The sequence below is a fragment of the Bufo gargarizans genome, chromosome 6 (genome assembly GCF_014858855.1).
Source record: "Bufo gargarizans isolate SCDJY-AF-19 chromosome 6, ASM1485885v1, whole genome shotgun sequence".
In the NCBI taxonomy this organism is placed as follows: domain Eukaryota; kingdom Metazoa; phylum Chordata; class Amphibia; order Anura; family Bufonidae; genus Bufo; species Bufo gargarizans.
The window spans coordinates 21,531,393-21,553,977 of NC_058085.1; the positions used below are offsets into that span (position 1 = coordinate 21,531,393).

A 22,585-nucleotide genomic window follows, 5' to 3' on the forward strand; every position below is an offset into this window, starting at 1 on the left:
TCAGCAGAGAATCAGTCTGCATGTCATAGAAGAGAATCAGGCTTCACGTCACCCAACATTGGAACAGTCCATTGGCATATATTTAGGCCCAGGCACCCAGCCAGAGGAGAGAGGTCCCGTAACAGAGAATCTGGCTTCATGTCAGCAGCGAATCAGTCTGCATGTCATAGCAGAGAATCAGTCTTTACGTCAGCCACCACTGCAACAGTCCATTGTCAGATATTTAGGCCCAGCACACAGGCAGAGGAGAGAGGTCCCGTAACAGAGGATCTGGCTTCATGTCAGCAGAGAATCAGTCTGCATGTCATAGCAGAGAATCAGGCTTCACGTCAGCCAACATTGGAACAGTCCATTGGCATATATTTAGGCCCCGGCACCCAGACAGAGGAGATGTTCATTCAACTTTGGGTTGCCCCGCAATATAATGGTAAAATGAAAATAAAAAGAGGATTGAATGAGGAAGTGCCCTAGAGTACAATAATATATGGTTAAGGGGAGGTAGTTAATGTCTAATCTGCACAAGGGATGGACAGGTCCTGTGGGATCCATGCCTGGTTCATTTTTATGAACGTCAGCTTGTCCACATTGGCTGTAGACAGGCGGCTGCGTTTGTCTGTAATGACGCCTCCTGCCGTGCTGAATACACGGTCAGACAAAACGCTGGCCGCCAGGCAGGCCAGCACCTCCAAGGCATAAAAGTTTAGCTCTGGCCACGTGGACAATTTAGAGACCCAGAAGTTGAATGGGGCCGAACCATCAGTCAGTACGTGGAGGGGTGTGCACACGTACTGTTCCACCATGTTAGTGAAATGTTGCCTCCTGCTAACATGTTGCGTATCAGGTGGTGGTGCAGTTAGCTGTGGCGTGTTGACAAAACTTTTCCACATCTCTGCCATGCTAACCCTGCCCTCAGAGGAGCTGGCCGTGACACAGCTGCCTTGGCAACCTCTTGCTCCTCCTCTGCCTTGCCCTTGGGCTTCCACTTGCTCCCCTGTGACATTTGGGAATGCTCTCAGTAGCGCGTCTACCAACGTGCGCTTGTACTCGCGCATCTTCCTATCACGCTCCAGTGAAGCAAGTAAGGTGGGCACATTGTCTTTGTAGCGTGGATCAAGCAGGGTGGCAACCCAGTAGTCCGCACACGTTAAAATGTGGGCAACTCTGCTGTCGTTGCGCAGGCACTGCAGCATGTAGTCGCTCATGTGTGCCAGGCTGCCCAGAGGTAAGGACAAGCTGTCCTCTGTGGGAGGCGTATCGTCATCGTCCTGCCTTTCCCCCCAGCCACGCACCAGTGATGGGCCCGAGCTGCGTTGGGTGCCACCCTGCTGTGACCATGCTTCATCCTCATCCTCCTCCACCTCCTCCTCATCCTCCTTGTCCTCCAGTAGTGGGCCCTGGCTGGCCACATTTGTACCTGGCCTCTGCTGTTGCAAAAACCTCCCTCTGAGTCACTTCGAAGAGACTGGCCTGAAAGTGCTAAAAATGACCCCTCTTCCTCCTGGGCCAACTCCTCTTCCATCATCGCCCTAAGTGTTTTCTCAAGGAGACATAGAAGTGGTATTGTAACGCTGATAACGGCGTCATCGCCACTGGCCATGTTGGTGGAGTACTCGAAACAGCGCAACAGGGCACACAGGTCTCGCATGAAGGCCCAGTCATTGGTGGTGAAGTGGTGCTGTTCCATAGTGCGACTGACCCGTGCGTGCTGCAGCTGAAACTCCACTATGGCCTGCTGCTGCTCGCACAGTCTGTCCAGCATGTGCAAGGTGGAGTTCCACCTGGTGGGCATGTCGCATATGAGGCGGTGAGCGGGAAGGCCGAAGTTACGCTGTAGCGCAGACAGGCGAGCAGCGGCAGGATGTGAACGCCGGAAGCGCGAACAGACGGCCCGCACTTTATGCAGCAGCTCTGACATGTCGGGGTAGTTGTGAATGAACTTCTGCACCACCAAATTCAGCACATGCGCCAAGCAAGGGATGTGCGTCAAACCGGCTAGTCCCAGAGCTGCAACGAGATTTCGCCCATTATCGCACACCACCAGGCCGGGCTTGAGGCTCACCGGCAGCAACCACTCGTCGGTCTGTTGTTCTATACCCCGCTACAACTCCTGTGCGGTGTGGGGCCTGTCCCCCAAACATATGAGTTTCAGAATGGCCTGCTGACGTTTACCCCGGGCTGTGCTGAAGTTGGTGGTGAAGGTGTGTGGCTGACTGGATGAGCAGGTGGAAGAAGAGGAGGAGGAAGCTGAGTAGGAGGAGGTGGCAACAGGAGGCAAAGAATGTTGCCCTGCGATCCTTGGCGGCGGAAGGACGTGCGCCAAACAGCTCTCCGCCTGGGGCCCAGCTGCCACTACATTTACCCAGTGTGCAGTTAGGGAGATATAGCGTCCCTGGCCGTGCTTACTGGTCCACGTATCTGTGGTTAGGTGGACCTTGCCACAGATGGCGTTGCGCAGTGCACACTTGATTTTATCGGATACATGGTTGTGCAGGGAAGGCACGGCTCTCTTGGAGAAGTAGTGCCGGCTAGGAACAACATACTGTGGGACAGCAAGCGACATGAGCTGTTTGAAGCGGTCTGTGTCCACCAGCCTAAATGACAGCATTTCATAGGCCAGTAGTTTAGAAATGCTGGCATTCAGGGCCAGGGATCGAGGGTGGCTAGGTGGGAATTTACGTTTTCTCTCAAATGTTTGTGAGATGGAGAGCTGAACGCTGGCGTGTGACATGGTTGAGACGCTTGGTGACGGAGGTGGTGGTGTTGGTGGTACATCCCCTGTTTGCTGGGCGGCAGGTGCCAACGTTCCTCCAGAGGCGGAGGAAGAGGCCGAGGCGGCAGCAGCAGAAGAGGCCGAGGCGGCAGCAGCAGAAGAGGTAGCAGGGGGAGCCTGAGTGACTTCCTTGGTTTTAAGGTGTTTACTCCACTGCAGTTCATGCTTTGCATGCAGGTGCCTGGTCATGCAGGTTGTGCTCAGGTTCAGAACGTTAATGCCTCGCTTCAGGCTCTGATGGCACAGCGTGCAAACCACTCGGGTCTTGTCGTCAGCACATTGTTTGAAGAAGTGCCATGCCAGGGAACTCCTTGAAGCTGCCTTTGGGGTGCTCGGTCCCAGATGGCGGCGGTCAGTAGCAGGCGGAGTCTCTTGGCGGCGGGTGTTCTGCTTTTGCCTACTGCTCCCTCTTTTGCTACGCTGTTGGCTCGGTCTCACCACTGCCTCTTCCTCCGAACTGTGAAAGTCAGTGGCACGACCTTCATTCCATGTGGGGTCTAGGACCTCATCGTCCCCTGCATCGTCTTCCACCCAGTCTTGATCCCTGACCTCCTGTTCAGTCTGCACACTGCAGAAAGACGCAGCAGTTGGCACCTGTGTTTCGTCATCATCAGAGACATGCTGAGGTGGTATTCCCATGTCCTCATCATCAGGAAACATAAGTGGTTGTGCGTCAGTGCATTCTATGTCTTCCACCGCTGGGGAAGGGCTGGGTGGATGCCCTTGGGAAACCCTGCCAGCGGAGTCTTCAAACAGCATAAGAGACTGCTGCATAACTTGAGGCTCAGACAGTTTCCCTGGTATGCATGGGGGTGATGTAACAGACTGATGGGCTTGGTTTTCAGGCGCCATCTGTGCGCTTTCTGAAGAAGACTGGGTGGGAGATAATGTGAACGTGCTGGATCCACTGTCGGCCACCCAATTGACTAATGCCTGTACCTGCTCAGGCCTTACCATCCTTAGAACGGCATTGGGCCCCACCAAATATCACTGTAAATTATGGCGGCTACTGGGACCTGAGGTAGTTGGTACACTAGGACGTGTGGCTGTGTCCTCTCCCAGCACCAGAGGGTCCACTAACACCACCACGACCATGTCCGCGTCCTTTACTAGATGTTTTCCTCATTGTTATCGTTCACCACAACAACAAAAATATTATTTGACCCAATGTATTGAATTCAAATTCAGGTCTTTTTTTTAAAAAGGGGGTTGGAGCCGCGCTGCTCTAGATTAGGTTCCCCGGTCAGTGATGAATAGTATTGGGCTCCACACGCCTTTTCTCTGTCACTCTAACAGGGTCCGATCTTCCAAACACAGTAGCCTCTGTGAGGTTCAAAGGACAGGCAAAATAGTGAAGTACCCTTTACCAGATGGTATAAAAAGGTTTTAATCTACTCACAACAAAGTTGTTCAACAAAGGCATATAGTAATTCCACTTTACAACGTCTCGTTCCTGCCCGACCCGGGTTTCGCTGCCTCGCTTCTTCAGGGGCGAACTGCGCATATGCGCAATCAGGCTCCTTAAGTAGCCCAGCTGCCTCATTACATTCAATGTTTCACCGGATCGTATCCGGGAAATACAAATCAAACTTTCGTATTATACACTTACAAAACAGCATTACTTTCATCTTAATTACTCTCATCAGTTTTGTCATAAATCATGACCGCACGTCTCTTATATTGCAATATCATTATAGTCAGCCTAATCATAATCCATTATTACATTTGTCTAATACATCAATTCCCGCTAATAGCCGCACTTTAAACACATTTTCAGAAAATTGTTACACATTTTCCTTCTCATAGTTTTGTCCATCATCTCCTTTCATCTATCAGTCATCATGACATCCATAAATTTATTCGGAAGATAAATATGGCTAAATACTGGATCAATAACCCTGCACCACAGAGTAGAAATCCTGTAGAACTACCAACACAAACCGAAGAAAAAGAAGGGATTATACATACGAATATGAAAGGAAAATCTAAGTTTTTCCCAAAAAATCAGAATAATGAATGTGTGGAGGCCTTTAAGACAGGCTTGCTAAAAGAATTAGAAGAGATGGATACAAATAAGGTGAAACAGAACCTCAGCTACATAGAAAGGAAAGCTCTTAAAGATCTGGAAAAAAATCCCAACCTAATAATTAAACCGGCAGACAAAGGGGGGGGGGGGGGTGGTCGTGATGAATAAAGAAAAATATGAGATAGAAATGGCAAGACTGGTATCGGATGTAACAACATATAGGAAATTGAAAAGTAATCCCACTCAAGACTACAAAATGATTCTTGATAACATTCTGTACGAGGGCTATAAAAAGGGGATATTAGATAAAAAAGAATATGAATACCTTACTGTTCCCTTCCCGGTGGTACCAGTGATATACCACTTGCCAAAGGTACATAAGAGCCTGATCGACCCCCCGGGAAGACCCATAATTTCGGGGCTTAATTCTTTGACATGCAGGGTTACTGAATATATAGATTTCCATCTGCAGGGATATGTGGTACAGAATCCCTCGCACCTGAAAGACACTGGTGCAGTATTGCAATTGATTAAAGAACTAAATCCCCCTACCACCAATACTTGGATGGCCACAATTGATGTGGCATCCTTATACACTGTCATCCCAAAAAATCTAGGGATGGAAGCTGTGGAAAACAGGATTAAAAAAGATGAAAAAATAGGGGAACTACAGGGAGCTTTTATTATGGAATGCCTCAGCTACTGCCTTGATCACAACTATTTCTGGTGTATTGATTCACACTACGTACAGTGTATTGGTACGGCGATGGGGGCGAAATTCGCCCCAAGTTTTGCTAACATCTTCATGGGAGCATGGGAAGAGGCCACCATCCTTCCCACACTAGGAGCAGATACCCCAGGAGGAAGATTGACCTTCTGGAGGAGGTATATCGATGATTGTCTCCTAGTGTGGGAAGGAGAGAAAGAAGGCCTTGAGTCCTTCATTGGTCAACTAAATAGTAACCATTGGAATTTGAAATTTGTGGGGGAAATTAGTAACAGTGCAGTAAATTTCCTCGATTTATGCATACGGATAGAAGACGGCCAGTTCCTGACCAGTTCATACTTTAAGGAAACAGATGTTAACTCCTATATTGATGTGACTAGTTGCCATTACGGACCTTGGCTCAAGAATATCCCAAAGGGACAGTTCAAGAGGATGGCCCGTAATTGCACGAAAACGGAAGAATATAGAGCACAGAGTAATATACTAAAAAATAGGTTTGTCGAAAGGGGTTACAATGAGGCGGATCTGGACGTATGCATAAATATGGTGGAAAAAGAGAAAAAGGAAGAAAGTGATAATACAAAGAGAATAGTGAAGAAAAAGGAGAGTAAGGATTATAAGTTCTCATTTGTGACAAAGTATTGTTCCATGTCCGATAATATTAAAAAAATGGTAAAAAAGAACTGGGGGACACTTAAAAATGATCCTGTTTTAGGAAAGATCATACCCGAAAATCCTTCCTTCATTTTCAAAAGAGCGGCTAACATTAAAACCAAGCTTGTGCATAGCGCCATTCCACCTGCGAATATTAAAATAAATAGAGAGGGAGGAAAGTTCACTTGGTGTGGTTTCTGCGTAGGTTGCAGAAACCGGAACACAAAGGAACGCAAGAGAAATAGTAATAACATAATATCTAGCAAGAATGGAATGGAATTCCGTATAAGAGGGAATTGTTCATGTGAAAACGAGAATGTCATATACGTACTGGAGTGCCCATGTGGGCTCCAGTACGTAGGTAGGACAATAAGGAAGCTTAAAGTTCGAATACAAGAACATATACGAAACATTAAAAAAGGTCTTATCACTCATAGTGTATCGGCCCATTTCAAACTTATACACGGGAAGAATCCTTGGGGTTTGAAATTTGCTGGAGTTGAGACAGTTAGACCACATTGGCGAGGAGGGGATTCACTGACACAAATAAATAAGAAAGAGGTCGAGTGGATCTACCAGTTGGGGACTCTGCAGCCAGGTGGATTAAATATCGAGTTTGACTTGAAACCGTGCCTTTTGTGAAATACCTTACCTGGTGCGGTATTCGACTCTTCCCCATCTCGCCTCTTGAGGACCTTCGGGTGACGTCAGGAGGTTGGACTGTCCTGGTAGGGCAGCGTCATGGAGTGACGTAGCTGGAGGTAACCGGGGAGGCGGGATTGGGCAGATCCGAATGACGCTCTAGGAGAGGGTGGGGCGAAATGACGACGTCATGATGACTGATAGATGAAAGGAGATGATGGACAAAACTATGAGAAGGAAAATGTGTAACAATTTTCTGAAAATGTGTTTAAAGTGCGGCTATTAGCGGGAATTGATGTATTAGACAAATGTAATAATGGATTATGATTAGGCTGACTATAATGATATTGCAATATAAGAGACGTGCGGTCATGATTTATGACAAAACTGATGAGAGTAATTAAGATGAAAGTAATGCTGTTTTGTAAGTGTATAATACGAAAGTTTGATTTGTATTTCCCGGATACGATCCGGTGAAACATTGAATGTAATGAGGCAGCTGGGCTACTTAAGGAGCCTGATTGCGCATATGCGCAGTTCGCCCCTGAAGAAGCGAGGCAGCGAAACCCGGGTCGGGCAGGAACGAGACGTTGTAAAGTGGAATTACTATATGCCTTTGTTGAACAACTTTGTTGTGAGTAGATTAAAACCTTTTTATACCATCTGGTAAAGGGTACTTCACTATTTTGCCTGTCCTTTGAACCTCACAGAGGCTACTGTGTTTGGAAGATCGGACCCTGTTAGAGTGACAGAGAAAAGGCGTGTGGAGCCCAATACTATTCATCACTGACCGGGGAACCTAATCTAGAGCAGCGCGGCTCCAACCCCCTTTTTATTAACTGCATTGAGTGTGAATACCTACCACACTACCACGGAGCCTGCAGCAGCGCAAGTACTTGTCCTCACTGGGACACAGGACTGACCTTTATTGTACTGTTTTTTTTAAAGACAACTAACACTATCTGGCTATCTATTTAGGTACCGTATTACACTAATAGAGGCACAGCAGTAACGACAGATTTAGCTGGATATAAATTTGAGGCCTAGTATTTAGGCGCTGGGTGACAGGTATAGGTTTACTGACAGAATTAGACTTGGAAATGCACTGTAGCGTGTGTGTGAAGGTATTCAGAATGACCCTATGTGCACCTTGAATCTGATATACCCTTTTAGGATGGAGCGGCCGACAGAGCGGCCGCCTCTCAGTGCGCCTGCGCCGATGACGTCACATCCACACCCGGCGCAGGCGCATTGAGGATGGAGCGGCCGGGAGAGAGGCCGCCTCTCAGTGCGCCTGCACCGATTAAAGAAAGGTACGGCGCAGGCGCGATATTTTGAATTCGAACAGGGCCAGCAGAGAACGAACCCGTTCCCTGGCCCTGTCAATCAAACGGCAGAGGGGGCGTCATGATGAGAGGAGGATGCGGCTGCTACCAGCAAGTAGCCGCCCTACTTGCTGGTAGCAAGGTAATTTACATATTATAAAACTTGATTTTTAACAATATCTACTGAACGAAAATGAATATTTAGCATATGTACAGGGAGCTTGCAGTGTAGGGATTAATATTAATGGGGGAAAAAAAAGAGGGTTTAGTGGGCTGACAGAAGCCCTTTAAATAGAGGCTGGGTCACATGGTGCTCTGGCCAATCACAGCCATGCCAATAGTAGGCATGGCTGTGACGGCCTCTTGGGGCAAGTAGTATGACGCTTGTTGATTGGCTGCTTTGCAGCCTTTCAAAAAGCGCCAAGAAAGCGACGAACACCGAACCCGAACCCGAACCCGGACTTTTACGAAAATGTCCGGGTTTGGGTCCGTGTCACGGACACCCCAAAATTCGGTACGAACCCGAACTATACAGTTCGGGTTCGCTCATCCCTACTTGCTAACAAACAGACCACAGAATCTACCTCCCGATGGAAGTGTGTGTGCCGGCAACTTTAGAAAACTGCTGTGGAGCTAGAATTACCGTATTTTTCGCTTTATACGATGTAACTGATGATAAGACGCACCTAGGTTTTTAAAGGAGGAAATTAAAAAAAGAAAATATTTTGAACTAAATGGTGTGATTTTGGTGGGTTTTGAACTAATAGGGGATCTGTGGAGAGCAGTATTATAGGGGGATCTGTGGAGGGCAGTGTTATAGGGGGATCTGTGGAGGGCAGTGTTATAGGGGGATCTGTGGAGGGCAGTGTTATAGGGGGATCTGTGGAGGGCAGTGTTATAGGGGGATCTGTGGAGGGCAGTGTTATAGGGGGATCTGTGGAGGGCAGTGTTATAGGGGGATCTGTGGCGGGCAGTGTTATAGGGGGATCTGTGGCGGGCAGTGTTATAGGGGGATCTGTGGAGGGCAGTGTTATAGGGGGATCTGTGGAGGGCAGTGTTATAGGGGGATCTGTGGAGGGCAGTGTTATAGGGGGATCTGTGGAGGGCAGTGTTATAGGGGGATCTGTGGAGGGCAGTGTTATAGGGGGATCTGTGGAGGGCAGTGTTATAGGGGGATCTGTGGAGGGCAGTGTTATAGGGGGATCTGTGGAGGGCAGTGTTATAGGGGGATCTGTGGAGGGCAGTGTTATAGGGGGATCTGTGGAGGGCAGTGTTATAGGGGGATCTGTGGAGGGCAGTGTTATAGGGGGATCTGTGGAGGGCAGTGTTATAGGGGGATCTGTGGAGGGCAGTGTTATAGGGGGATCTGTGGAGGGCAGTATTATAGGGGGGGTTCTGTGGAGGGCAGTGTTATAGGGGGATCTGTGGAGGGCAGTATTATAGGGGGGGTTCTGTGGAGGGCAGTATTATAGGGGGGGTTCTGTGGAGGGCAGTATTATAGGGGGGGTTCTGTGGAGGGCAGTATTATAGGGGGGGTTCTGTGGAGGGCAGTATTATAGGGGGGGTTCTGTGGAGGACAGTGTTATTGGGGGGGTTCTGTGGAGGACAGTGTTATAGGGGGATCTGTGGAGGGCAGTATTATAGGGGGGGTTCTGTGGAGGACAGTGTTATAGGGGGATCTGTGGAGGGCAGTATTATAGGGGGGGTTCTGTGGAGGGCAGTATTATAGGGGGGGTTCTGTGGAGGGCAGTATTATAGGGGGGGTTCTGTGGAGGGCAGTATTATAGGGGGGGTTCTGTGGAGGGCAGTATTATAGGGGGGGTTCTGTGGAGGACAGTGTTATTGGGGGGGTTCTGTGGAGGACAGTGTTATAGGGGGATCTGTGGAGGGCAGTATTATAGGGGGGGTTCTGTGGAGGACAGTGTTATTGGGGGGTTCTGTGGAGGACAGTGTTTTTGGGGGGGTTCTGTGGAGGACAGTGTTTTTGGGGGGGTTCTGTGGAGGACAGTGTTATTGGGGGGGTTCTGTGGAGGACAGTGTTATTGGGGGGAAAGGTCTGTGGAGGACAGTGTTATTGGGGGGGAAAGGTCTGTGGAGGACAGTGTTATAGGGGATCTGACGCCATAACATTGGGCCCTAGTCATAGCAGCCATCACATATAAAGTGCATACAGCAGCCCCTGGCAGTACTGCTTTGCTAAACTTGCAGTAATCCCTTATCACTAAGCAGTACTCACCATTCAGTAATGAAGTGTGCGGGGCCGGAGCGTGACTAAGTGACGTGCACTGCCGGCCTGCCCGCTGCGTGCATGGCGAGTACTGCTTACAGATAAGTGATTACTGCTATGTGCTGATGAAAATAATCATACACAGCTTTTCCAATATTATATTATATGCAAGTAAGAAGGGTGACTTGTATCTAGATGTGCTAGAATGGAATCCGTGATATGGCCTTGGTACTGCCACCCTAGACTACAAAACCCTTGAAGATAATGATGCATTTATCTCCTGATGTTCATGTTCAACTGAGAATCTGAGCACAACTATGGTTAACCATTTATTGCATGGTCTTGGCTGAGGACCGCTCAGAAAACTGTTGTGCCACTCTTATGCAACCACAAAAGATCTGCAGCAGTTCACAGAGGAGACCATCTTAAAAGTCTATACAGGCAGAAAATAGTGAGAATAACCAGACAACATGTAATGTCTATGGTCAGCTGTAATCCTGCCATCTCCACCATTCTCCACCTATCCCAAGAATAAAACATATAATACTGGTGGATAAAACAAGACTGAAGACAAGATCTTCACAGTCTTCTACAGATCATAGGGAACATTTCATGAGACCTTATCTCCATCTACCTGATCATCCTGTGGTACATTGTGATGCTTTTCTGAACCATCCTGTAGAAGAAGAGGACTAGGACATCTCTCCGGTGTTCTTATCTCTTCCTTTACTGTAGGAAACACATCCAGTGACTGAATTCATTCCTTACATACAGATAATGAGAGGACGTGTGTATTTAGTCAAGTCTATTACCTGGTGATGTGAGGGGCCGGTGATCCTCCATCATGATGTCCTTATATCCATCTACCTGATCATCCTGTGGGACATAGTAATGTTCTTCTGAATTATCCTGTGGGACATTGTAATGCTTTTCTGACCCATCCTGTAGAAGAAGAGGACTGGGACATCTCTCCGGTGTTCTTATCTCTTCCTTAACTGTAGGAAACACATCCAGTGACTGAATTCATTCCTTACATACAGATAATGAGAGGACATGTGTATTTAATCATGTCTATCACCTGGCAATGTGAGGGGCCAGTGATCCTCCATCATGACGTCCTTGTACAGATCTTTGTGTCCTTCTAAATACTCCCACTCCTCCATGGAAAAATAGACGGTGACATCCTGACACCTTATAGGAACCTGACAACACAATGATACAGTCATCACCCAGATCCCTTCATAGCATTCCTGTATAATGTCCCAGCAGTATCACCTCTCCAGTCAGCAGCTCAATCATCTTGTTGGCGAGTTCTAGGATCTTCTCTCTATTGACTTCCTCGTGTATCAGGGGGTGAGGTGGAGGCCCCATGATTGGGCTCAGGGTTCTTCCCCATCCTTCAGACACAAGGGCCTGACAGCGCTCACTAGAGGTCTTCTTCACTACTGTGTAGTCCTGGTTATGGAGAGACACAGTAATAACTATCACTCCATACATCTCCGGAGTCCCTCACCTCTCCAGTCATGTCCATCTGTTAGTAACATAGATAAGATGATGTAATGTGACATCATCAGAATCTCTCACCTCTCCAGTAAGCCGGAAGAGGATCTCTAGGGTGAGATTTATTATACTCTCCGCCATCTTGTCCCTGTCCCTATCCATCCTTGACGGGTCAATCAGGAGATTGATGTCATATACAAGATATCCAGTGAGAGAATCCTATAATGTGGGAACCTGAATGGAGAGAAGATGAGATGATGTAAAATCCCACAAAATCCCATCTAAAAAGTAATTTTTGGAGATAATAAGAGGAGATATGGGAGGAGATAATAATGTGTAGATGTTGTGTTCTTTCTTTTTATAGTGATCAAAACATGTGTGAGGTCATGGCAGTTTCATGGTATGTCATACCTTCACATGACCCTACAGCCAATAGAAGACATCATCAGTGATCAGTATGAACAGCACGTGACCACCATAGACCATCCTAGGCCTCAATGGTCAGGTGATATACATACCCCCATCAGAGCTCCGACCAATATTGTCGTTGCAGTGATGTAAACAGACTGAAGGAGACCACATGAGCCTCAGTGCTGGAGCAGTGGAGGATTCTACAGGTCCTGTGTTCTCCGGGTAATTGTAAAATGCTGCGGAATATGTTGGCGATACATAAAGATTATTATTACTATCTAGACAGACATTGGGTTGGCAGATTTGGTTTTTGGCAGCTCCTCAGGACCTCACAGATGTTGTAGTTTATTAGATTTATTTTTAACACGCAGCATGAGGAAATACAGCGGTCAAGGGTTTCTGTCATGAGAAATAACGTGATGTAGCTGACTGATATTAGTGCTTCCGTAGGGTTTCGTCCCGTACTTCTGGTCCGCAAAAAGATAGAACATGTCCTATCTTTTTGCGGAACTGCTGGATCTCAGACCCATTCAAGTGAATGGGTCCGCGATCCGCTGCGGCTGCCCCACATACTGTGCTCGTGCATTGCGGCCTGCAGCACGACCACAGTGCGCACACGCCCGTGTGAAAGAGGCCTAAAATTAATGACACTTATAAAGTGGTCCTGGTCCATTTTTTATTCAACTTGTCCTCCCAAAAAATAGGAGCGAACTGTTTGATTATGGGCCAGACGTTCCATAAAATGCAGAATGCACGCTGCTTTTTTTGGTGTTTTATTTTTTTTGCATGGTATCGAATACTGCAATACTTTTTTATGGTAAATTTTGGTAACGCAACAACCCTGGGGGGGCCGCACTGTGGGCATACTGCTGGGGGGGCCGCACTGTGGGCATACTGCTGGGGGGGCCGCACTGTGGGCATACTACTGGGGGGGCCGCACTGTGGGCATACTACTGGGGGGGCCGCAATGTGGGCATACTACTGGGGGGGCCGCAATGTGGGCATACTACTGGGGGGGCCGCAATGTGGGCATACTACTGGGGGGGCCGCAATGTGGGCATACTACTGGGGGGGCCGCAATGTGGGCATACTACTGGGGGGGCCGCAATGTGGGCATACTACTGGGGGGGCCGCAATGTGGGCATACTACTGGGGGGGCCGCAATGTGGGCATACTACTGGGGGGGCCGCAATGTGGGCATACTACTGGGGGGGCCGCAATGTGGGCATACTACTGGGGGGGCCGCAATGTGGGCATACTACTGGGGGGGCCGCAATGTGGGCATACTACTGGGGGGGCCGCAATGTGGGCATACTACTGGGGGGGCCGCAATGTGGGCATACTACTGGGGGGGCCGCAATGTGGGCATACTACTGGGGGGGCCGCAATGTGGGCATACTACTGGGGGGGCCGCAATGTGGGCATACTACTGGGGGGGCCGCAATGTGGGCATACTACTGGGGGTGCCCACAATGTGGGCATACTCCTCTTACCTGGATGGAGCGTGTCCTCCTCTGACAATCCTTCACCATGTGATCATGTGCAGGACTAAGCTCCAGGCTGTGCTGCAAGAGGAAGGAAAAGACCTGTGATGAGGTCATGACCATGTAATCATGTGTGGGAGGAGTCATGGAAATCACATGACCAGGTTTATCTGCTCTGTGTGTGCAGGGCTCTGCTGGGGACCTAATAACAGGAATGACAGAATAGAATGCCCATACAGAATAATGGAAATGTAATATTTGAATTCCCTTACGTCCTAACCAGTGGCACAGATGGGGTATTCTGCCCCTGTGGACTGGTTAGGACAGGTGGAAGTTTAATGAACAAATAAAAAACACTGGCATGTACACGCCCTCCCTGCCCCCAATAAAGAGGGGCGTAGCCCTCATGCTATTGTGTTTTTTTCTGTCCTGCGGACAGGACGGGACGGGTGGTGCACTCCCCCACCCCCCACCCCCCCTCGGGTGGGGAGAGTGTATTCTTTTCCCCTTTTTGATATTTCGTTCCCTTTGGGAACTAAGCCGCTCCTTCTATGCGGCCGGAGGATGTGTCTCGGGCCTTGGCTAGTTTCCGCTCCTGCACTGAGCCCTATCACGCTTGGGCTTACCTCTTTGCCAGGTGGTGTGGCCGGGGTAGGAGCGGGAGCAGCTGGAGTGGCGGAAGCGGCGTCCGCATGTTCTGCTGGGCGCCGCCATCTTGCGGAAGTGACGTCGGGTGACGTCACTTCCGGGTCTGTCTCCGGAGCGCTGCTGCGCTGCCGGGGTTGTTCTTTTTTGATTATTTAGGGCCGTGGGGGGCCTTTTGAATGTTTAGGTTCCCTCTCTGGGGCACATAGTTATATTTTGGTCATTTTAGACCAAGTTATAAACCCTTAAGATTACCCCGCCCCCTTTGTGGGCGGGACTTTCTTTTTGGCGCCAAAACAACCTATTTAAACTTGGTGAAGCTCCAGGTTCAGTCTCCTGGAGCGCAGCTTGCTGTTAACCTTGAGTGTGGTTTGGTGTTTGGTGCTAGAGAGTCTTGCTACCTCTGTGCTGAAAATCGTTGTTTCTTTCTATAAAAGAGCTTGCTAGGATCTTCTGGGTAAAGATCCTGAAACTTGCGATTAAGCTTTGTTTCCTTGAATTTTGCTAAATTCATGTTTCTTAAATTTTCAGCCATGTCGTCGACCGGTGACGGAGAGCGAGAGCCCAGCAGGAAATCCGCGGGCAAGAGGCGCCACCTGCAGTGCCATGACTGCCAGATTGTCCTTGAGGACTCTTATGACTTCTCCCGCTGCCCACCCTGTAGGGCCAAGTCAATCCCCCAGTTGGAGCCATCTGTCCACGACGTGGTTGATTGGGTGAAGGGGTACATGGAGTCCAACATGACCCAGGTCAACGCCTCCATCCAGGAACTGAAGAATGCCCTGGTCGCCAAGCGTCATCGTCCCTCCTCCCCCCATCGTGCGATGGAGGTCTCGGGGGTCAGGAGGCGAGGGAAGGTTCTGCCTCCTCCTTGGACGAGGAGGATGGATTCTCCTATTTTTTCCCGCTGGAGAAGGCCCAGCGGCTACTAAAGTCCGTCCGGTCGGGGGACCAGGACGTTGACCCGGGGGAAGCCTCATCCTCTGCCTCTAGGGGGCCTAGGGCCTTTAAAGCGGATGATTCTCTCCTATCTCTGTTGAAAACAGAGTGGAGAAAGCCAGAGAAGGGTCCAGTGTTGACCAAAAGGTTCAAGGCCGTGTTCCCGGTCAAGGAGGATCAGGTATCTTCATGGGGGCCTGTCCCGAAGGTGGACATGGCAATTGCAAAATTATCCAGGAGGACCCTGATCCCTTCAGACGACGGGTCAAGTTTGTTGGACCCGATGGACCGGAAGGCGGACTGCGCCCTTAGGCGCGCCTATTCCTCGGCCTCCGCCTCAGTCGCGATTGCGTCGTCCGAAGTGGCGAATTTTCTGAAAACAAGGTTCTCCCAAATTGAGTCTGACCTAGACCATGGGGTCTCTAGGGACGACATTCTGGCCTCATGCAAGACGGCCAGCCTTGCCATTGATTACTTGTGCGACGCAGCTCCACAACAACTGAAGCTGGCATCTAAGTCTATGGCCCTTTCAACCGCGGGCAGGCGTCCGCTGTGGTTGAAACCCTGGAAGGCCGATACGACCTCAAAGCACAATCTGTGTGCCATGGCGTACGAACCCGGCAAACTTTTTGGTGCAGAGCTGGACCAAATAATGGAGGGGCTGTCGGACAAGAAGGGCAAGTCCCTTCCCCAGCAGTCCTTTCGTGGTCGGGGCAGGGGGTATGGTTCCAGAGCGGAACCGCAACCCAGACCCCAGAGGAATTGGGGTTCCCGTAGAGGAGGGAAATCCTCTCGGGGTTCTAGACCCCCCAAGAAGTCCTCGGCGCTCTGATTGCGGGCCTCCTCGAGGCTCTTGGTATTTAGCCGGTCTGACTGGAAATCTCGGGCTCCCTTCTCCCCACATTCCCGTAGGCGGTCGCCTACAACATTTTCTACCTTGTTGGCAGGATCATATCCAGGACAGTTGGGTCCTGCGTGTAATTTCTCAGGGCTACCTGGTAGACTTGAGCAGTCGGCCTCTGGACAAATTTGTCCAGACAAGGCTTCTTCCCAGCAACAAGCAGAAGATTCTAGAAAGTTACGTACTAGAATACTTCCAGAAGGGGGCCTTAGAGGAGGTTCCTCTCCAAGAGAGGGGAACAGGTATCTACTCCCCAGTTTTCCTGGTACCCAAGAGTACCGGAGGGTGGAGAATGATTATAGATCTGAGGTTCTTCAACCGTTTCATAAAACAAAAGAAGTTCCGTATGGAAACTATCCAGTCAGTGACCAATCTTCTTATGCCGGGAGATTTCCTGGCAACCTTGGACCTCAAGGATGCTTATCTCCATATTCCCATCCATCCTGGGTCCAGAAGATTCTTAAGGATCGCAGTAAACATCGGGGGGGGTCCTAAAGCATTTTCAGTTTGTGGCCCTCCCGTTTGGGATTTCTTCAGCCCCACACACTTTCACCAAAGTGGTGGTCTCTGTGGTGGCCGCACTAAGACTTCAAGGCTTGAGCATAGTTCCATACCTGGACGACTGGCTCCTCAGAGCTCCTTCCCAAGCGATCCTGTCCCAACACATCCAACAGGCTGTTACATTCCTACATCAGTTAGGATGGATAATCAATTGGGACAAATCCCAACTCCAACCAGCCACCTCAGTAAGGTTCCTGGGGTTCATGGTGGATTCAGTCAGGATGACGATTCATCTCACTCCCGAAAGAAGGCAAACCGTACAACAGACAGCCCATTCCCTCTCTGTACAAAAACAGGTAACAATCCGAACGTGGATGAGGATGTTGGGACTAATGTCTTCAACCGCAGAGGCGGTGCCTTGGGCATTATGGCATCTACGTCCGCTCCAGTCGGAAGTATTAGCCAAGTGGAATCACAGTCCGGTAGGACTCAATTCCGTGCTCTCCCTGCCTTACAAAGTCCGATCCTCTCTGAGGTGGTGGTCCCACCTCATGGATGGCAAGTCCCTGATCCAGCCCTCTTGGATCATACTTACTTCAGACGCATCCCTAGTAGGCTGGGGTGCGCATCTTCAGGACAAAACAGTCCAGGGAACTTGGACACCTCAGGAGAGGTTATTGTCATCGAATCTCCTGGAGATCAGAGCAATCAGACTAGCTCTTCTTCATTTTGCTCCCATCATTCGAGGGAAGGCAGTGAAGGTACAGTCAGACAGCATGACCGCTGTGTTGTATATCAACAAGCAGGGAGGCACGAGGTCACAAAGTCTCCTGAGAGAGATAGGGGTGATTTTGGATTGGGCAGAACTGAACCTCACCCACTTATCAGCCGTTCACATTCGCGGAGTTCACAATGTGATTGCGGATCGCCTGAGCCGAGGTCTTCCAACCGGAGAATGGTCACTTCATCCAGAGGTCTTCAAGGAGATAACACTCAGGTGGGGCATGCCAGAGATCGATCTCATGGCAACGAGGTTCAACACCAAGGTGGAGAGGTATTGCTCCCTTTACAGGGAGGACAACCCGGTGGCAATAGATGCACTGTCAATCCCATGGAGGTTCAGGCTGGCCTACATCTTCCCTCCAATTTCCTTGATACCAAGGGTCTTGATGAAAATCAGGCAGGACCAAGCGTCAGTTATCGCCATTATCCCATACTGGCTGAAAAGAGCTTGGTTTACCCAACTCCTACAGATAAGTCGGGGTCAATTTCTGAGGCTTCCCCCAGAGAGAGTACTGGTGTCGGGGGGCACCCAGGTCTCCTCAAATCTTCAAATGTTCAACCTGACAGCCTGGAGGTTGATCAGTCCCTTCCAAGGATAGAAGGGCTATCGGGGTCTGTCTTGAGAACCCTGGAGCACTCCAGATCAGAAGCGACCAACAAGGCCTACTCCAGAATCTGAAAGATTTTTTCGTCCTGGTGTTCTAGGCATCAGCAAACATCCGCTGAAGCTTCCATCCCGATGATCTTACAGTTTCTACAGGACGGTCTGGACAGGGGGCTATCACCCGCTACCCTTAAAGTGCAGATCTCAGCAATCTCTGCTTGTCTCAACAGAGCTGTTTCTCAAGACCCCCTTATCAAGAGATTCCTGAAGGGAGCCTCAAGATTAAAGCCTACAGTAATCAGACCCATCCCGGTTTGGGATTTATCAGTCGTGCTCAGGGGGTTATCATCTCCCCCCTTTGAGCCCCTAGAGGAGGCGGGATTCAGGTTTCTAACCTGGAAGATCACCTTCTTGTTGGCTGTTACCTCTGCAAAGTGAGTTGGGGAACTCCAGGCTTTTTCTGCCTTTGAGCCTTATACAAAGTTCCTGCAGGATCGGGTACTCCTCAGATTTTTACCTACCTTCATCCCAAAGGTTCCCTCCTTTGACAATATTAACCAGGTGATCTCCCTACCAAAATTGGCTCCATCCCCCTCCTCTGAGGAAAGAGGGCTCCATACCCTCGACATTGCGAGATGTCTTAGGATTTACCTGGAACGCTCCAAGGTATTTAGGAAGGATGAAAACCTCCTTATCCTTTTTTCCGGTACCCATAAGGGGAGGAAAGCCTCTAAGCCCTCCATCAGTCGCTGGATTAAAGAGGCAATTCGGGAGTCTTATATGTCTCAGGGCTCGGAGCCCCCTGAATTTGTAAGGGCCCACTCTACTCGAGCAGTGGCCACTTCTTTTGCAGAGAGAAGCTCGATCCCATTGGATGTGATCTGTAAGTCAGCTTCTTGGAGTTCTCACTCCACTTTTATCTCACACTATAGAGTGGATACTAGAATACATGGTTATTCCTCATTTGGCCAGACAGTGTTATCTTCCGCCAGGCATGAGGACCCTCCCATGGGGGTTTCTACTTGCTAAATCCCCATCTGTGCCACTGGTTAGGACGTAAGGGAATCGTTAATTTCTAACGATAATTTGTTTTCCCTTAGTCCTAACAGTGGCACACAAATTCCCCCCCCTTGTTTATTATTATTATTTTTTGTCTACTTGTTATTACACAATAGCATGAGGGCTACGCCCCTCTTTATTGGGGGCAGGGAGGGCGTGTACATGCCAGTGTTTTTTATTTGTTCATTAAACTTCCACCTGTCCTAACCAGTCCACAGGGGCAGAATACCCCATCTGTGCCACTGTTAGGACTAAGGGAAAACAAATTATCGTTAGAAATTAACGATTAGAGACAAAACCATGTGACATCTCTAATAGTTATTTAGCAGGCTTACTCTCCAAGTTCAGTGGGATTATTTAATGTTCAGATTAAGTGGAATTATCCCTGTTTTCTACAGAATGACGAGGGTGACTGACACAATGGAATGCCCATAGACTATAATGGGAAGTAAACTCTGAGCTCATCTGCAGGTAAATCTGTGTTATGTGGGACATTAACCTTTACCGCAAGTGTTCCCTGGGTAGAGGAGCAGATTGCAAATTTAAAACTATCTGGGATTAAAGCGATTTTCTATCGAATAGCATGTGGATGACAGAATGGAATGTCCATACAGTATAATGGGAAGTAAAATGTGATTTGGAGTGTGAACCAGTCAACATATCAACTCAATCTTTAGCAGACATAATCTCCAAGATCAGTGGCAAATAATAAAGTGGAGATGAAAGGGGATTTCTGAACTAAAGACACAACAGCTTTCCTCCCCTCACCAACTATAGGCCCAGGACTAGGAATGGGCTCTGATTTGGGGTGGAGGATACTTGGAGGCAATTACGGGTCCATGCACACTACGGAATTTCCAAGCGGAGAAATTCCGTTTGGAAATTCCAAATGCGTCCCGCCCCGATTTAGTCGGTGCTTGTGCAGCGCAGCCATTGCCGTTCCCTATAGCTGGCAGTGCAGTCCGCTCAATAGAAATTTCAGTGGAAAGCTTCACCCCATTGATTGCAATGGGACTCGGCTGCATCAAAATTTCCAACTGTAATTCCTGAGCAGAATTTAACTCGGAAAATGGTAAAATATAGGGGGGGGGGGGGGGGGGGGAGGGTGAAGAAACTCCTATAGCATGTTGCTTTTACTGAGAATGAAAACTGACAAGTTTAAAGGGAATCTGTCACCTGCTTTTACCATTTTAAGCTGTCACCATCGCCATGTTCACTAAAGTACCTTATTTCCAGCAGTCGTCTTTTTACTTTATTTCGCTTTGTAGTTTTGATATAAAACCGCTTTTTATGATATGCTAATGAGGCTCCAAGGTGCCCAGAGGGGCGTTTGTTTCACTCTCTGGTGCCCAGTGACGCCCCCCTGCAGTGCCCAAGAACGCCTCCTGATCCTCAAATAACCTCCCACAGCCCCGGCAAAGCTCTGCCAAGTGAATACCGCCCACAACCTGAGGACAGGTGTGGTGCTGTTTTTGGACGAAATAAGCTCAGTTTTTTTATTCCTGAATAACCTTCTTTAATTTTTTTTTTATTCAACAGAACTTTTATTGAAAGTTTTTTTTTGTAGCACAGGAGTCAAAAATAGGAGGGAAGCAAAAACAATGAAGGGATGGGAAGTGGGGGAGGGGGTCAAAATAAAAAGTAAACAAATAAACATCGACATTTCTGTCCCAGCAGGAAAAACATGAGACTCCGAGACAAAAAAGAACGCCGTGGTAAACAATGGCAGCGCCATCGGGGAGTGTATGGAGTAGCAAAGTGCATTGTCAGAGAAAAGGGGGAAGAAACCAAGAACACCAAATTACAACAAATTGATAAACCTAAAAACATAGGGGGAGATTTATCAAAATCTGTACAGAGGAACAGCTGACAGTTGCCCATAGCAACCAGATTGCTTCGTTCATTTTTCAGAGGCTTTTTTTTCCTATTAGGTCCCCTCAAGGGCGGATGGAGCCTTATATGTGTGGATGTGATGAGTGTTCCACTTACCTGGGGCAGGCGTGTCCTCCTCTGACAACCCTTCACTATGGAGCCTCCTGGGCTGTAATTTCTACCACCATGCAGTAGTCGGGCTCCAGGCTGTGCTGCAGGAGAAGGTACAGGACCTGTGATGATGTCATGACCATGTGATCAGGTGTGGGAGGAGTCAGACTGTGCTGCAGGAGAAGGTACAGGACCTGTGATGATGTCATGTCATGTGATCAGGTGTGGGAGGAGTCAGACTGTGCTGCAGGAGAAGGTACAGGACCTGTGATGTGTCATGTCATGTGATCAGGTGTGGGAGGAGTCAGGCTGTGCTGCAGGAGAAGGTACAGGACCTGTGATGATGTCATGACCATGTGACTGTGTGTGGGAGGAGTCAAGCTGTGCTGCGGGAGAAGGTACAGGACCTGTGATGATGTCATGACCATGTGATCAGGTGTGGGAGGAGTCAGGCTGTGCTGCAGGAGAAGGTACAGGACCTGTGATGATGTCATGACCATGTGATCAGGTGTGAGAGGAGTCAGGCTGTGCTGCAGGAGACGGTACAGGACCTGTGATGATGTCATAACCATGTGATCAGGTGTGGGAGGAGTCATGGAGATCACATGACCAGGTTTCTCTGCTCTGTGTGAGACTCTGCTGTGCTGTGTGGAATCCCAGTCTGTATGTAGCAGAGCTGTAAGCCTGTAATGTTTGTATAGATGAGCTGTATCTGTAGTGTCCCACTAGGTAAAGGTGGGCACTACACAAGGATCAATTGGGCCACGTTGTCCTCCTACTCCTGAGGGACAGTGGCAGTATATTTAACCGTCCATTTTAATGTATTTTCTCTATGCTTTTATATGTATTGTTCCCCTGTGATGTGTACAGCAGGCCTATTGGGGTGTAGTGTAGCATCCTAGACACTAGAGGGAGATAGAGAGCCCCTAGTATAAAGGTCCAGGCCCAGACAGGGAGGAGTTAGTCTGTAGTCAGGAGTCTGTGGAGACAGAAGTGAGATGGCACCAGCCAGAGACAAGCTGAGGGCCTCCTCCTGACATGCAGCTAGACAGCCCAGGCTTCTAGTTGCCACCAGGAGGCTAGTGGAAGGATCCTAGCCTGCCTGAGGATAAAGAGCCAGAGTTAGCTCAGAAGAGTCACCCCATGAGAAGAGTTTGCCTCCTGGGAGGAACCTGCAGTTCCCACAAGCCAAGCAGAGCCAATGTACCAGCTACCCAAGTAAGCTGAAGGGCAGAAGTATTATAAGTGTAAAGCGGAATACGGGAGGAAGATTTCTATCAAGGATAAAGCCAGCATTCGGGCATCCGGGCCTTGGGATGAGACCAGACAGGAGTTCAGATGAACAGTGTACACTATTTCTGAGGAGAAGGTACAGCCTGATCTGAGTGTGTTGTTGTTACCCTC

General features: G+C 49.0%; 2 long non-coding RNA genes and 1 pseudogene across 2 annotated transcripts; all 3 read right to left on the minus strand.

Annotated features, from left to right (window-relative positions):
- Positions 1-22,585, minus strand: part of LOC122940403 — a 277,094-nt pseudogene that overhangs the window by 142,363 nt on the left and 112,146 nt on the right.
- LOC122940527 lies at positions 11,318-11,672 on the minus strand. Its single transcript, XR_006390352.1, has 3 exons — positions 11,647-11,672; positions 11,450-11,573; positions 11,318-11,366 (listed from the first exon to the last, which is right to left on the minus strand). It is a non-coding gene; the product is annotated as an uncharacterized LOC122940527 (long non-coding RNA).
- LOC122940477 lies at positions 11,770-21,308 on the minus strand. The gene is made up of 4 exons (XR_006390301.1): positions 21,188-21,308; positions 13,776-13,847; positions 11,956-12,105; positions 11,770-11,826 (listed from the first exon to the last, which is right to left on the minus strand). It is a non-coding gene; the product is annotated as an uncharacterized LOC122940477 (long non-coding RNA).